The 16,947-nt window shown below is 46.2% G+C and overlaps 1 long non-coding RNA gene across 1 annotated transcript; it reads left to right on the top strand.

Moving 5' to 3' along the window:
• Nucleotides 1–1,164: 1,164 nt before the first annotated feature.
• LOC138487735 (uncharacterized) lies at nt 1,165–15,168 on the top strand. Its single transcript, XR_011274533.1, has 2 exons — nt 1,165–1,334; nt 11,707–15,168. It is a non-coding gene; the product is annotated as an uncharacterized lncRNA (long non-coding RNA).
• The last annotated feature ends 1,779 nt before the right edge of the window (nt 15,169–16,947 follow it).

Genomic DNA, 16,947 nt, shown 5'->3' with positions numbered 1-16,947 from the left:
TCACAGAGGGAGCCATGCAGCCTGGTCCCAGATTGAGCCACGCTGCCAGGTCACAGAGGAAGCCATGCTGCCAGGTCACAGAGGGGGCTATGTTGCCAGGTTGCAGTGGGAGCTGTGTTGTCACGTTGCAGGGGGAGCTATGCTGCCAGGTCACAGATGGAGCTATGCTACCAGGTTGCAGTGGGAGCTATGTTGCCAGGGTGCAGAGGGAGCTATGCTGCCAGGTCGCAGAGGGAGCTATGTTGCCAGTTTGCTGAGGGAGCTATGCTGCCAGATCGCAGGGGGAACTATGCTGCCAGGTCACAGAGCGAGCTATGCTGCCAGGTCGCAGAGGGAGCTATGTTGCCAGTTTGCTGAGGGAGCTATGCTGCCAGATCGCAGGGGGAACTATGCTGCCAGGTCACAGAGGGAGTAATGCTGCCAGGTTGCAGAGGGAGCTCTGTTGCCAGGTTGCAGAGGGAGCTATGCTACCAGGTTGCAGTGGGAGCTATGTTGCCAGGTTGCAGAGGGAGCTATGCTGCCAGGTCACAGGGGGAGCTATGCTGCCAGTTTGCTGAGGGAGCTATGCTGCCAGATCGCAGGGGGAACTATGCTGCCAAGCCGCAGAGGGAGCTATGTTGCCAGGACACAGAGGAAGCTGTGTTGCCAGGTTGCAGCGGGAGGTATGCTGCCAGGTCCCAGAGCTGTTTCAGGAAAATAGAAACCGCAGTGAGAACCCGTGCATGTGCCTGTGCATGTTATCATTCGTTTAGCTAAAACCTCCAGCAAAACAATGCTTCGTGTAATTTAGAAGGTCACTTCTTCTAAATTCTGCTGAGTGAACAGTGCCTTTCGCTGTCCCTGTGGTTGGACAATTAGATAAAAAGTCGGATTTGTCCTGATGAAATGGTGTTTTAATCTGCGATCCCATAATCTATGCATCTCAGAAAGCACCTAAAATTCCAGTTCATGTTTGCTACTGGTCCCCCCCCAACACCCCCCCCCCCCTCCGCCCCAACCCCTACACACACACACACACACACCGGGTAGAATGTCGAGAATATGTGTCAATAAAAAAATCATTTAATATGTTGTCAACTGGGCTCATTGGTGGGGGCCTCTTTGAAACGGCACGCCTTAATGTGTACATTCTGACACGTTCAGAGAACACCTTGCTGTCTAAAGTGGGTGCAGTCAGCCACCCTCCTCCCCCGCCCTCACTTCCTGGCAGCGGCCTGGGCGGGTGTTGGCAGCTGAGGCGAGAAACGAAAGTGAAACTTCGCGACGGGCCTCGGTATAACTCCCAGGGCAGCGCGTCATCAGTGAGCAGTCTGCATCGCCCGCCCGCCCGCCCGGTAAGAGCTCCCTCGGGAGTCCTGCGCGCTCTCAGGGCTTGGAAACTGCCTGCCTGGGGCGGGGGCCACGCGAGCATGGGGAGAGGGGGTGGCGCGGGGCACCGGGAACCCGGCCACGCCAACTCCAAACAAAGTTTCGCCCTTTGGGTCTAATTCCCAGAAGCGTTGCAGGATGGCAACACCCGCCTAGAAAACGCTCTGTGAATTAGGCCGCTATGGTCTGCGAAGTTGCGGTAGCGAGCTCCAGGGCAGGGCACACCCCATCTCCGGGCCCATTAAACCCGCCACGAGCACAGAGACAGCATAGGCAAACAGAAAGGCGGGAGATGGGAGGTGTGTTTACCCACCCACCGCCATGGTAAACCCCATATTCCCACCGACTACCGCTCTTCAAACCCCCACCCCCCGACCCGGTCCAGATCACACTCTACTGGGATCTCTGTCAGATAGCTTTTACTTGCAATAAACATCGTTCTGTGGGCTTTTATGGGACTGCCGTTATTATTGCTGAGCGCTTTTCAGAAAGGTAATAGTTTAATATCAACTGTATATCGGCTCCTAATCCAGATTAACGTTTGGGACTGGGGAGTTTTGGGCTACACACGCCATCACCCTGACTCAGCACATTCAGTGCAGAGAGATCATGGGAGATTTAGTCCAAAACATTTGGAGAGACACGGGTTGCAGACGTCTGTCCTAGTGTATAAAAAGGTTTAACTAAATATCTCTTCAGTCACTTTTTTTCAAATAATATGTGTGTCCTCACATCTGCTACTCATATTAATTTTTTGTTAAAAACAAGCATTGTCAAAGACAAGCTTTAGGTTTTTTATAGGGATTTGCCAGGCACTGTCATGCCAAGTTACTCACCCCATTTTTCAGCTGTTGGCATCATACGGCCAGGTAGTACCAATATGGCAGTGCCTGGCAAATATCTCTACTATACCTACACAAAAGCAAAACTGTTACTTTGACAATGCCTGATCTGGTATGGGGGCACCTAACCTAGCATTCGACTGCTACACGCTAATGGAGCTCTTTATAATGAGGGGCCTCCACGCTTGCTTATTTGTTTGTTTATTTGTGGGGATGCCGCACTGAAATTAATCTATTTTTAAACAGGAATGATGAGGATTTTATTAGTAAAGTGCTTACCACACTAGAATAGTGTACTCTTAGGCAGAGGCACCATGCTGTGTTTGCTAAAACGTATGTGACACGTGAGCACGTTTTAGTGGAAATTAAAGTGTTAGGGCAATACCATGTTGGTGGGGAGACGCCAGATAGTCCCATTGATGCATGGCTTAAAAAGGGGTAAACTGGGAAAAAGCAGAAATACGCCTCCTTTGTGTGAATTTGAAGTAGCAGTATTTTTTTTTTAAAACATTTTTTTTGTTCATACTAATTGGCATTTAGTGGCTGGCCATTTTAATATATGTACGTGTGCTGCACCTAGCAGTACTTGCACTGGAAAATTGCCCTGTTAGTTTTGTTAAAACAGAGGTCTGCAACTGTTGGCTCTTTAGATGTTTTGGACTACAACTCCCATCAGCCCTAGGGATCCCATCAGCCCTAGGGATCCTCAGGAGACAGTTAAATAAATCTGGAGTGACACAGGTTGCAAACACCCGTTTTAAAGGAAGGTATAATCCCACAGTCCCCATTATATGTGACCCTAGTGTACCCCGCTCTGGTGCTCTTCAGAAAATCCATCTGCTCCAACAACCGGCTCTCCCAAGGTGAAAAGATTTTGTAGGAGAGCTCGCTTGAATGCATTATTTTGAGAGTGCAGCACGCTTGAATTTATAGTTCAGCAAGTTAAATACTCGCCAAAGACATTTGCGCTGAGCCTGTAGGACAAGGGTTTGAATCCCGGCAGAGGTAGGCACATTGACTGCCGTTAAATTGGATCATACTACCAATAATTATGAACTTAGTTTGGCATGCAACGTTCAATAAAAATGTGACCTTTTTATAAATGTACATCCTGGAAGCAGTCCTTGCTTAGAGATCAAATCTTCATAGAATGTCCTTCCTTTTCTTTTCTTCCATTGGTTAGTCATCTGAAGAGAATCTTGAAGCTCCCAAATTTTGGGAAGAGAAAGGCCTGGTGGAACTTTTTAACTGGCTCGGAGGAACCCACCCATAAAAGTTTGCGTGTCACCCATGTTTAGGAGACTGCAAGAAAAGACAGCCTGCCATCCCATACACTTATCTTGTAATTCACCCGCATTTGGACCCACCTTTCAGCCTCCCATCACACCACATGTCGTGCATAGACTTCACCCACCTAGGCAAGTATTTACCTGTAGTAAAAAATGCATTTGTTTCCATTGACTAACCTTCAATGAGTTCAACCACCAAATACACCTGATTTCCTCCGCTTTGGACAGTCGATAGGTTTAGGTGAGCATGTCATGTCTGTAACATACCCCATTGCGCTGCAGGTGCTTGGCACGCGTGCACAGTGCATTGTGGGCGTATTAAACTTCCAATTAAACAAAATGATGCAGTGGACTCGGCCACCAAAGTATTATTGTTTCCATTGCAAGCGGAGGCTGTCACAGCTGCGATGGAAAACACCACCATTTTTAGGCATTGGGAGGCTGCCAAACCACGCAGTACTTCTCCCTGAAAAGGGAGAGGTATCATGAGTTTCCTCCTGGGTGGGGGGGGGGGGTAGTTCATAGGGTGCCCCCTCCTGGGGTGGGGGGGTAGTTCATAGGGTGCCCCCCAACCCCCACTGAAGCACTGAGTTTTGATCAAGGGTTACTGGGGGGGGGGGGAGTTAGGAGTATTGGACAATGACTACTCCCGGTGCCACGTGTTTTGCCTGTAGCGGTGAAGGCAGTGCACCTAAAATAAATTAAATTGGGTTCTTATATCGCATTTCATGCCAGAGACGAGCCTCCAAGCGCAGGACTGTGTTTCGAACCCGTGCTGCTCTGCGTTGTCTCGCTTTCAAGACCAGCACGTTGCCCCTGAGCCATCATCAGATACACACATACTTTCACTTTGCACTCAGTCATCAAATATTGCCAGTAATATGATAGTGGTACCTTTTTAAAATAATGGGTTGCTTCAGGGATCTGCATCCTTTGGCTCTCTAGGTCTTGTGGACTTCAACTCCCATCAATCCTAGATCACACAGTCACTGGTGAGGCATCAATGAAATTGTCGTTCAAAATGTGTGGATAGCCACAGGTTGCAGACCACTACTAATGATTAATCATAACTGTGCAAGCACATGTCAATAGTGTGTGGCTCACAGAATAAATCCCCTGTAAGCAGTATTAACACGTGGGATGGAGGAACAGCCACAGCGCGCGACTGAATGGGACATCACAAAGGAAATACGTTCTACAACTGTGGGTGTTCTCTTGCTCTCTTATTGTCGCAGCTAAATTATTCCACGGTTCTGAGGCCTGTACTTCAAAACCTTGTGCTTCTCCTCAGTGGAGAGTTTAAAGGGAGGGGTAGAAGTAAAGCCAGTGTAGGAGGATTTTAAAGAATGAGCAAGTTTTCAAGGTGTTAGGCTCGCAGTGACCACAGCACTCTGATGGGGAGACATGCCAATTTAAAGTCAACCATATCCGCCACCACTCTGAAAGCAGACCTTAGCTGATGGCAAATATGGTCCCCGATTCTCAAAGATCTGCACTGGAGCAAATCAGAGAGGCCTATGGGTAATTCTGATTTACACCTGTTGCCTTATACCCCATGCACAGATTCTCAAAGATCTGCACTGGAGCAAATCAAAGAGGCTTGTGGGAAATTCTGATTTACACCTGTTGCCTTATACCCCATGCACAAAGGCTGAAGCTGGAGGGAATCTGGTGTGACCTGGAGCATCCCTGAGATTCTCATGTGCAATGATTCTCAAACATTCGCTCATGGCATCTCTCATTTGCCCCAGTTCGAATCTTTGAGAATCGGGCAATGGTATTTTTTGTCAGAATCCACAGAATTCTATTTTTTAGAATTGTAAGTGTTGGGCCAATTCATTTGGCAATCACTGGGGCCATCTAGATACCCATTATTGTGCTGCTCTCAACATGAAAGGCTTATTCTAAATGAAATGCTAGGGCTTGCTTTTAGTTCCCAGCTTTCATCTATACATTTGTGAAGACTTTGGTGAAAAGGTTCACCTTGGGGGCATATATTCTCCTTGTTATCTCTGTTTACCTGTATTAACCAGCAAACTTTGACTCCGTGTGTACCTAGGACAGGGGTCTGCAATCTTTGACTCTCCAGATGGACTACAAATCCCAACAGCCCTATCAGTAGAGTCAATGGTGAGAGATCATGGCATTTGTAGTCCACCACATCAGGAGAGCCAACGGTTACAGACCCTTGACCTGGGATGTCTGCAGTTGGAACTGTGATGGCTGCAACTCCTGAGTCAAGGGATGATGGACCGGTGAGATGGACAGCAATTTCCTTATTTCATGTAATTCCCTAGGCTTGGTTGGAGATTTTACATATTACAGGTCAACTTCTTGGCTTACTTTATGCCAGTGGCATTCAAACGTTTTTATGATGAGCCCCCTTGAGTAAAAATAGCCCCCTTAGATGCCCTATCTGCTTATATTTTCTATTGCAAGTAGTCACCGTGCTCCCTGTAGGAAGAGCCTGATGCCCACCCTGGCCATCCTTCAGGACCCCGGGGCAGACCAGCCCAACAGTTTGAAGACCACTGCTCTATGCATATTTAGCAAGCTAAGATGTGCTGCTTTCTTAATTGTAAACTGAAACATTGGGTAAAGGGTCCTTATAGTTATTGTGCGGCCGGCGGTGGATGCATGGCGGCCTCACAATTGCTGGGGGTGCCAGCACCTTGGTAGATTGCCGGGATCACCCAGACTTGCAGTGGTTGTAGGGCGGGACCCTGGTGGCCCGTGGGGGCATGGGCCTGGGGTGCCGGGGGCACTGTGGATGCCGGGAGCATCCTGGCTGGAGGGTGACCAGGGGGGCCCAGACCAGCAGCGACCTGTCGGACCGTGTTCACACAGTGTGGGCCTGCAGGCCCGAAATGAGAGTCGGACACATGACTTCCATTGTTGGCGTCTGCAGCCGTTCTGAAGCACGTCCATGCAGGAGCTCCTTTTATTAGGTTGGGTCATGACACAGTCATGGCCCGTCTTAAAAGGGAAATACACTTGGGAGGGACCCACACATAACACACTTTTTCATAACGAACAAAGACAAATGTTACTGAAACATAAACTGCCACCCCTGTCACAGAACGACAATGCTTATACCACTTGGGAAATGTAGGGTAGACGAATCGTAGGATAGACCAATGATACATACGGGTAGTTGCAGACATATAAGACATATTCTACACATACTCAGCAGGTGACAGTCGTGGTTGGCGAACTGCTATGATATGGTGGCAGTTCTACCGCAGAGACCCTTTATTAACCTGGGGTGTGTGGAACTTCAACCACTGAATGACACTATTGCCTACTACTGGCACTGCTCAAAACATACCGACAATCTGCAGGAGCACAGCTTCACATAGATATCCTTACTGAGACCACTTGAAACATGGAAATAACATGCAGGCTCACAGCTTCAAAATACAAGTTTACTGAGTCCTCTTTAAGAATTTTGCGGGGCTGCAAGCAGCCAATTCAAACCTGCGCCAGTATCAGTTCAGGACAGTCGATAGCGCAGTTCAGCAGCCGGCTAAGCCACATCCAGGATACCGGGGGCCACATTGGCGTAGTCCCTTTGATGTTGGTGCAGGCAGCAAGACGCGGTTAGCAGGGCGTCTAGGCTGCGCCACAGACAGGCTGCGCAATGCGGGAATCCTTTTGGGTGTTGGCAGGGGTGGTGAGACATTGGTGTCATGGTGTCTGAGCCACACTCCCCCAGGCAGGAGTATTACCTTCCTCTTGGTGGCGGGTGTGTCAGCGAGACGCTGGTTGGCAGGGTAATTGCTGTTGGTCTCTCCCTCCTTCAGGCGAAAATTTTAAATCCAGGGAAAAAACATTAAGGGGATGTTATGAACAGAACATAAATCTTTAAAGCCTCACAAATTCACCAGTGTTGGTTCAACCACTGACGCGCACTGCTCGTGATTGCAACACACGCCATAACAAATGAGATGTATGCAGTGGTTTGGTTTGTTTATTTATAATGTTGTTGGAAGTGGTTGAAGTGTACGCAAAGAAGTGGTAGAACTATGTTCCCTGTTGGTCGGTCCATGCTCCCCACAAACCCCGTTGCCACGCCCCCACCCACCCGCAATCCAAATCCCCAAACAAACACAGGTGCTGTTTAAAGAAAAGTTGAGTGCAGTGCATTGCGGTGCACGTTTCAACTTCTTCCTACACATTTATTTTTAAAACTAAACCATTCTGGAAAGGTTTCTTTTTAAAATCAAAGTATCGGAACAGTAAAACCTAAAAAATGTAGAGGAGCACCGCTCCCGCCAACTTTGACCACTGCCCATGGAACACAGGACATACGGAACAATAAGAGTTGGGGAAAACGGTAGCACCCCTTTACATTTCACTTGAGGGCTAGCACAAAACAAAGCCCAAGTCAGTGGACTATTGAGATTATTTTCAATAGCCAATTTTTCATGTCCATGAGCACAGTAGCTGTGCCTGGCGGTGGCCAAGTTATGCTTGCTTTAGGAACCATTAACAGGTAACTATATGGGGCTTTGTTGTTTTGCTCTGTGAGCAAAAGGGGACGCTATGGTTATGTTAACCTTAAAGTAAACATTCAGAATTAGTGGAAGAAAAACATTAAAGAGATGTTATGGTTGCAGCACAAAACAACAACAACCCCACAAATTCACCATTTATTGTTAATTAAGCGACAGCTACTCAGCCACCACAGCCCCAATAGAACCATTACCTGGCCGCCTTCATGCAGTTCTCAACATGAGTGACATGCGTATAGCCACAGTTACTGCAGGACATCATGTACAAAAACAGCTACGGAGAACAAGCGTATCCCAGATGGTCATGTTCACTTTAAATTCATTTCAGGGCCAACATAAAACACATCCTGTAAGGATTATTTTGTATGTCATTAATTGCCACCATGTGAGATGCCATGGGCCTGATCAGTGGGGCTTAACCCAGTGCATGGCCTCTGGCCATGCCCCAGGACCTGCCAAGTCACTCAATGTAGCCACAGGCCCCGTAGCCAACTTGCCTCCACTGTGTGGCCAAAGGGCCACTAGCCATGGCTACTGACCATTTTGTTTGGAGCATGGCCTTTGGGTTTGGCACTGGGGCCCTCAATCCACCCAAAGTGTCCACTTTGCCGCCATTGTAATTCCACAGGCCACTAAACATGGCCCTTGGCTATGACCCGTCGCTTCTTTGGTAGAGGTATGTCCCGCAGTGGTGCCACAGGACCCAACAAACCAAAGGGTCCACTTTGCCCCTTTTGTAAGTCTGCAGGCTACAGGCCTTGGCCATGTCCTTGGCCCCAACAAGCAATCAGAGATGGTTAGTGGATCTGGCCTGTGCCTAAAACCACTGGACCCTTTTCTCCGATTGCAGGTCCATCCGGAACTAGCCGGGGCCTATAGCCATGACCAGTGGCCACTTTTCCCATGACATGGCCCTCGACCATGCTGATGGCTCCCAAAAGGCCAGCGAAGGGGCCACTGGCCATGCTTATTGACTAGCTTGTCTGGAGCATATAGCCTCTGGCCATACTTCAGGCATCCTCTGTAGCCGGGCCGGCTGCATGGGCTATCACTAAAGCATTGCTTTGAAGTGCATGGAACGCTGCAATGTTTGTAATTGTCATGGATGGATGGTAGGCGCTCCATAAATCAACTAGACTGATATCTTTTGAATTCTTCTTGTGAACTTACCTAACAATAACAGAGGTCACAATTTTTTGGGAAGTTTATGAATTAGCCGGGAGGACATTGGAGTTTTGGGAAAACAGTATACCCTACCTTAAGAGCTTAATTTGCCATGGATTAACCGTTATTGATGAAGTGTGGATTTGGTTAGCGGCCAAGGATTTATTTTTGGATAAGCCCTGAAGAAGACCGGATTCAGGTCGAAACTCACTTTGGCTAACCATTAAAAAGGAAATCGTATATGAACAAAGACTAAGCATACTGAGATTTGTGTTTGAACTTTGTGTTTGTTGCAAATATCTCTTAAAAATAACTCTTGATAATTTGACCATGATAAAGTGTTTTAGGGAACAATCATAAAAATATAAGGGAGTAGCGTTTTGGTCACACTAACCGGTTAACCCCTTTTTTTAAAATGTGACCTTTGGTCTTGTCACCTTGTGAGACCTTTTTGCCTGCCGAAATTCCCCTCTTAAGCCAAGAACTATCTTTGGGTTATAAGAACAGTCACTCTTATTGCTTGAATTTAGCTTGTTAATCTATAGGTATGGGGCTAAGACCTTATCACTAAAGCCTGCAGATTTGGTGACCCACTCAAAGTCACACTGCCCAGGATGTGCCACCTTTCTCTATTCCCTGGGCACTGGGGTATCACTGCTGTGTTTGTGGTCTTCTACTAGCCCCTGGACATGGTCCACAGGCTGACTCATAGACCCAACCCTTGGGCTACTGAAAGCACACAGTCTGGGCCGGTGACCTCTTTACATAAACTGTTTCCCCCTTTTTGGGAGCATATTGCATCCCTATGTGAGCCCTTTGGCCTTACCTAGGGACTAGGAGGGACCCAAGAGGCTGTGGTCAGCCCCCTTTCAACATGTTTGCAGTGCGGCTAACAGCCACCGCTTTTTAGGCCCCAAATCAATCAGACTGCTTATTTTTCACCTGTGCACTCCAACTGTCCCATACAAACCTTCCTGGACTCATTGGTCTCTGCCTGCAAATCACATTGGCCAATCGCCTCCATGAAAGTAGACGTGTGGTTCCTCAGATGAACCCTGATATCGGCAACATTTCTTTTGGCCAGATTAAAAACAAACTGCTGCAAGGATTTACCCCTAAAGTTCAGAAGCAGGCTTACGTGACAGAAGCCGCCTTCTTGCAAAAGTGTGGCACCGATCCATCCATCGGTTCAGGCCGCAGGTGAGAACACATTTTCACTTATGGAAAATGAATGAGAAAACATACGTTTTGCTCCCCCCCATAAATTTCCTTTCCTTGATAGATGCTCACAAAAATCCAGAGTTGGATGTATGTATTTCGTTTAAGTGGCATAGAAATCTGTCGAACAGTGCCAGAGTTATAAGCCTCTCAACAATGTGCTCTTCGTAGGAAGAACCCATCCATGCCATAAGTACAGGGTCGCTATCAGCTACCATATGCATGTAGAATCTAGTTAACTCTTTTGATAAGCAGCTGTCTTTATGTAGTTTGATTATTTATTGTTCACTATGGGATATAATGTATATTGAGGTATTTTTATGTTGTGCTAACTTGTTTTGATGGCACTTAATTCTCTGTAAGGCACTGTGGGCCTCATTACAAGTTTGGGGGTATCGCAGAAGTAAATCTTGTCTATTTTTTTCCACTAAAGGGATTTACCGTTTCCACCACTTGGTCCTGCGGGATTAGCGCTGGATTACAAGTGGTGGTAGGCGGTGTTAGTCCCAATTTATTGGAATCCTTAGGACTCCATGGGGATTTTGGAAGAATTACCACATGTGGTAATTCTGCAGGCAGGTAATTCCACCGATTCTTGGCCTTTTTTGGGCTGTAAAGTGGAGGAATAACCTCCAGCATTCTGCTGGTGGTTTTTCCCCCACCTTCCCTCCAAACCCGCAGTTCGGTGGTGTGATCATGTGGAGGTAATGCAGTGGTAACTTCGTTATCTCTGCATTACCATTGTTTTTGGTCACACCGCCAAACTGCCCTTCCTGTATGTAGGATGCCAATTCAAAGCAAGGGTCAGGAGTCATAGTGAGCCCAGTACGATCCTCCCTGCATCACAGGCTTCACATTCAGGATTAGGTATCCCAGAATGCAATGCCCTATGACCCCCATCTTCAATAAATGTTCTGAACGATAGGTGGGTGGTGTTGAGGGCATTCTTTGGTAAGCACGGGCATTTTCTGAAGGGTCCCTGCCAAGTCGAATGATCGGGGTTCTCTTCCTGAGGGTTGTAATGACCTGTCATCAATCCTTTGTTGTGCCTGTGCTGATGTGAAACAATGGCCGCTCTTAACCATGTTGTAGGCTTCTCTAGTGATCATCTGCAGTGCTTGTGTGTGTTTGTGTATGTTCCATGATAGTCCATGTTGGTGAAGATCAATTTGCTTATTAGGTTTCTATAGCATTATGAATACATTTATCTAAATTAGGAGGCACTGAGTTGTGTTGTGTACTTGGAGCCGACACGGTGTGAACATTATAAAGATGTGGATTCCTTCTGTTGTTAAATGCAACTCTTTTCAGTGTTTTTCAGGCCATTGGGAGCACAATGAAGTTTTTCTACACAGATAAACCCGAAGCACCAAACATCTGGGCAGAGGAGGGTTTGCCGTTCTTTCAAGAAACTGGCCTGAAGCCACACAAAGACCCCATCATTGGCAAGATCTACGTAATGTACCACGGGACCACGCTCGAAGGGGCCGAATCCATCCTACTGAATGGGTTCAGCCCATCGCAAGATGGCGTGCTGGGACGAGGGGTCTACGTCCACAGAGACATTGAGAAAGCTAGGGTGCCCTTTTTAGACAAAGAGCCTCCGCATGTAGTTTTGAAACTGAGAATCAACGTAGGCAAAGCCAAGAAGATAGACCAATGGGGACACCCGCTTCAGAAAACCTGGCACAACAACGGCTATGACACGGCCTGGATACTTCCTGGCTCGGGGGTCGTCGAGGACGGATTAGAGCAGGACTGTGTCTGGGATCCAAACAGAATTAAAGTTGTTGGAGTGGTTTGTGCACCGTCGGGCCATAAAGCAAAACTGAGGAACTTAATGAAAAGTATTAACCGTGGATGAGTCACACCTGCCCAATCAATAGCATTCTGCCTTTTTATGCCATATGGAATATCAAGAGTTCCTGATACTTGTAGAGTCTTTGCCCATCTATCGACAGAGATAATATGATCTCTCTGCTTGACGCGTAAGCCAGAAGATTAATCCTATCAGGGAAAACGGACAGCTACCACCTGTGATGCTCTGACCACAATAAGCTGCCCCCTTAATCCATTTCTCTTGTTGCTCTTTCGTCTGTACTTTATCCCTTTTTGAGTCCCTAACCCTGTCAGTATTGTCTTACCTCCTGCGGTAGTGGTTTCACATCCCTCTCTCTACTGGGGAAAATATGTCTTGTCAATAATAGGTCATTCCCTTTCTCAGCAGTTGGTAACTCTGTGTTTTTCTCTTGCGTCTCTTTGGAAATCCACACTTCTGCACTTTTTCTGCTTTCATTGATTGCTGTTGAGCAACCTTTTCTTGACATCAGTAAAGTAGCACAAATGCTGTTTCATTGTGCTTTGCCTATCTGAGCGCTTCGGGCTCGGTAGGTTGCCTCCATTCATTTTGTTTAGTCACCTTCCAATGATTCTTGATGGCCTTTCTGCACATAGTTTAGACTCCGTGATCATCATTTATTTCTTTGTGTATTGGGTTCAGTGGAACTCTTTCATCTCGGCATCTTAACTCAAATTCTGCCGCAATCCTCTGAAAGTTTGAATGCTATTTTCCATGTTCTGATTGCAGCTTTTACTCTCTTCTGTTTAGTCTGAAACTGGTTAATATCTCTTTGTTCAATAGTGGTTTATGGACCTTCTTGGCATCCTAGTCCTAGTTTGTCTGATTTTCTGGATATGACAGTGAATTTATAGATCAACTTGCAATGATTTCCCCTGGCCTCCATTCCACACAGGAAGTGGTTTAATAGCTTTTCCCTCCAACCTTAAATGTTGCTCTTGACTTCTTCACTAAATCAGTCGACTGGATAATTGGTGCTTCTCTAACGGTTGGCATTTGCTACAAAGCTATTGCCACAATCCTGGTGTTAGATTGACAGCTCTTTCTTCCAACTCTGGAAGTTGTTGAAAAGTTCTCCCCTCCATCATGGCAGTGAAGAAACCTCTCTTCTTGACCTAAGCCAGATGCTCTATTTCTAACTGAAATTCATCCTCTTTAACCTGACAGTTCTTCCAAAGCTCTTCATTGGTGGGGACGGCTCACTCGCAACCATGGTGTTGGTTTTGCAATGCTCCTCTTCACAGTGGTACGATACTACAACTACGCTCCACATTAGGCAAGCTGTGGATCTTTATATAATTTGGCCTACAACTCCCATGAGTCCTAGCCAGCCCAGTCAATGGTTGGGGATCATGGGAGTTATACTCCAAAACATCTGGAAAGCGGCAGGTTTCTTCCGACTGCTCTATGCACTCTTTCTAGTTTGATGGACATTTTCCCCACACCCTGTTGAATCTCACTCCTATTTCTCTCTCCGCTTCATAAAGATACTTTGTAATCATTCACTCTATGCTATAGATTCAGGAAGTTCTCCATCAGGCCCACTCTTTGTCTGGACTACTACCTCATCAACGGTAGGGTACGGTGTGGGAAATGGATATTTTCTCGCTTGCTCTGATTATCATGAGTCTTGTTCGACAGTATCCAAACAGCTTTTTTTTTTTTAATTCTTCACGCTTGTCAATAAAATATCTCATGTAGACTTTTCTTCTTTATCTCTTTCTTTCTAGTCCTAACCAAGCTGCTAGGGCAAGGATTTGGACTACAACTCCCATCAGCCCTAGCCAGTACAGTCAATGATTGGGGGTGGTGACTGGAGTCCTAGACCAAAACCTCTGGAGAGCCACAATTCGTTGCTGCTATAAAATAAGGCAATAGCAAAATACAGAGAGTTAAACGCACTATGTGACTTATGACTCTTACATTCTAGTACATATAATGAACATTCTGAATATGATCACAAGTGCTTGGGGATAAGAGCCCCTTAAGGGTAGTATCACTAAATTGAGTCCCTGCTTGGACACTTTCCTTGCTGTTTACATTGTTGTATTGCCTTAGACCTCTGTTACTCAAGTAGGAAACCTGAGGCAGGCAGCCTGACAGGTTACCGATTCTTGCAACCAACCATTATTAACCTGCCTATAAGGTGTGCAACATTGCAAATTACTTGTATAATTATGATTGCAAAATACACTGTCATAGACAAGGGCTAAAGAGCAGCAACTTCTACCTGATGCCCACAGTCTTTAACACAACACAACACAAGGAGATGTTTTTTGAGATTCTATTCTGTTCTATATCTACAGTGGCCTACAGCTCACTAAGTCTCCCTATCAGAAAGTTTAACTATCCCTCAATTGTTTGTAATTTTCCTAGGTGCCGCCTATCTAGACAAGGGGATAGAGAAGAGGTTGTCCGTTGACTGACTCACTACTTTCCTATATCTAACGGTAAAAACACTTCAGGAAGTTCTCAATCATTCTGAGTGGCTCGAATTGATCGAGAGTATGGGAGAAAAAAATCTTTTTAACAAGTAGTTTACTGCAGAAAATGTTTGTTGCACACCGAAAAGGAAGGAATAGAAAGAAAAAAAACTTCCTGAAGTGTTTTTACCATTAAATATAGGAAAGTAGTAAGTCAGTCAAGGGATATCTCTTCTCCCCTTTTCTAGATAGAAAAAGTACAAACAATTGAGGGATAGTTAGACTTTCTCATATGGAGATTTAGTGAGCTGTAGGCCACATAACTATGATTGCGACATGCACTTTAACAGACTGCCTGTTTTACTTTGTAAATAGATTTGTGCACAAGCACACTATCGCTTCTGTTTTCACTTCAATGTTTTCTTGTGATGTGACATTTATGTGTACCTGTTTTCAATATTTCTGTGCTAGGAAATAAAATATTCATCAAGATAGGCGTCTATTATGTCTTTGTGTGCTTAGAAGTATTGCTAATAATAAGCATTAGGTCATATTTTGACAGTTTGCGTGACTAAACGCCGGTATTCTACAAAATCCTATGCAAGTCCCTCTGCTTCGCAAAAGGTACTGCATATAGGTATCAGGGAGAACCCTCAAGCAAACTTACCATCATAGCCAAAATCGACCATGTGAATCTACCTATCCCATAGCATAATCCTAGCAAATTGGAAGACCGTTGTTCTGAAACGCAGCCGCCCAAGACAACATCTCTAAGCCACACCTACCTCGCTAACCTTCCAAAAACCTGCAACGAAGCACCTAATTCTTCCTTTAAATATAATATCTAAAACTCAAAGTTAAACCCGCTGCACTCTTAATAGATGGTCTGTACCACAGACGACCATCCACGGCACCTTCTAAACCTGATCGTCGTCAGTCTACAAGCCCAGAATGCCCTTTCCTGTTTATGTAATTAGTTTTACTTACTTATGCTAACCGCATGTTGAATAATATCAGATCCCTGCACGAGGAGGCACAGCAGCAACATAACAGGGATTTAAACACCTTGTGGAAAACATGAAATTACCTTACGCGGGTAATAATGTCAGGATGTAAGTTGTAGACTTTAACTCCCCTGGTGCAGAAAGGAAAGTACCAGAAGACAGGCCTTCTCTGCTACGCCCCAAGACTCTGGAACCTCCTCCCCGTCAACATCAGACACACGTGCTCGCTTTTATAGTTCAGGAAGGAGCTCAAAAACTTAATCTTCAAGGAATGGTTTCTCCCTAACGCCTATTTTCACACATTCTACACTCGCTGCCCTACCTGAGACTGGGTGATCTGCTCCCCGCTGTTTCCTCCCCTGGTTGCTTGTAGATCACTTGCTGTGAAATTGCCTGCCCTCCCACCCCTGTTCTTAGCTTCCTGTTTCTCTGCTTCCTTCACTGTGTTCTTGCCCCTACGATTGTAAAGTGCTCTGTTGCTTCCCGAAGCTAGGTCAGTGCTCAATAAATACCCTAGTAATTATAAAGAATGCTCTCCAAAGCATGAGGGTCTATTTAATGTAAGGAATAAATAGAGCAAAATGCAGTTAGAACATATATGTGTGGTGCATGGATCTGAGAAGCTGGCTTTAGTGTACTAGGACACCTTTATCAAGTGGACGCTGGGCCTCCATTGCACAATAAGGAGGAGAATAGAAACCATTGAGGTTTGAGTGCCCTCGTAAGGAAAGACGAGGCAGGGGTGGGGGGGAGGGCACATGTGGTTATCCTAGGGAACATCAGCAGTTAAGTCGAGGTGAGGCAGAGATTAGAGGAATGGTCCCTGTAGACTAGTAGTTGGGCCAGAACCATATTTTCAAAGGGCTGAAAGTGAAAGTCTGAGAAGGGCATTCGAACAAGAAACAAACGGGGGGGGAAAAGGATCAAAAGCACACATACCAGTAAAAGAAGCAGTGAGAGAAAAGGAAAAGGGTTGTCCAAGACGGCGGACAAATGCAGTTCAGCAGAAAGCCTAATCCCGAAGCATGAGCGGGGGTTGGGATGCAAGGCGAGAGTAGCAAGAACAAGCATGAGACGGGCTCTTATAAAGATGGAACAGGACTTCTACTGGGCAATGATCGGTCAGAAAGCCGAAAGGTGCATGTGTCCCCTAATTTGGGTCTGCGGCTTCCACACCTTAGGTTGGCTGGGATCCACTCTATGTTCTCCTACTCCACAGAACACCAAAGCTGAATACTCCCAACACCCAAACTCTATCCCCATGGCC

The sequence above is a fragment of the Ambystoma mexicanum genome, chromosome 9 (genome assembly GCF_040938575.1).
Source record: "Ambystoma mexicanum isolate Mex_15411 chromosome 9, UKY_AmexF1_1, whole genome shotgun sequence".
Classification (NCBI taxonomy): domain Eukaryota; kingdom Metazoa; phylum Chordata; class Amphibia; order Caudata; family Ambystomatidae; genus Ambystoma; species Ambystoma mexicanum.
The sequence above is the reverse complement of the archived record's forward strand: the minus strand, read 5'-3'. Positions and strand labels throughout refer to the sequence as shown.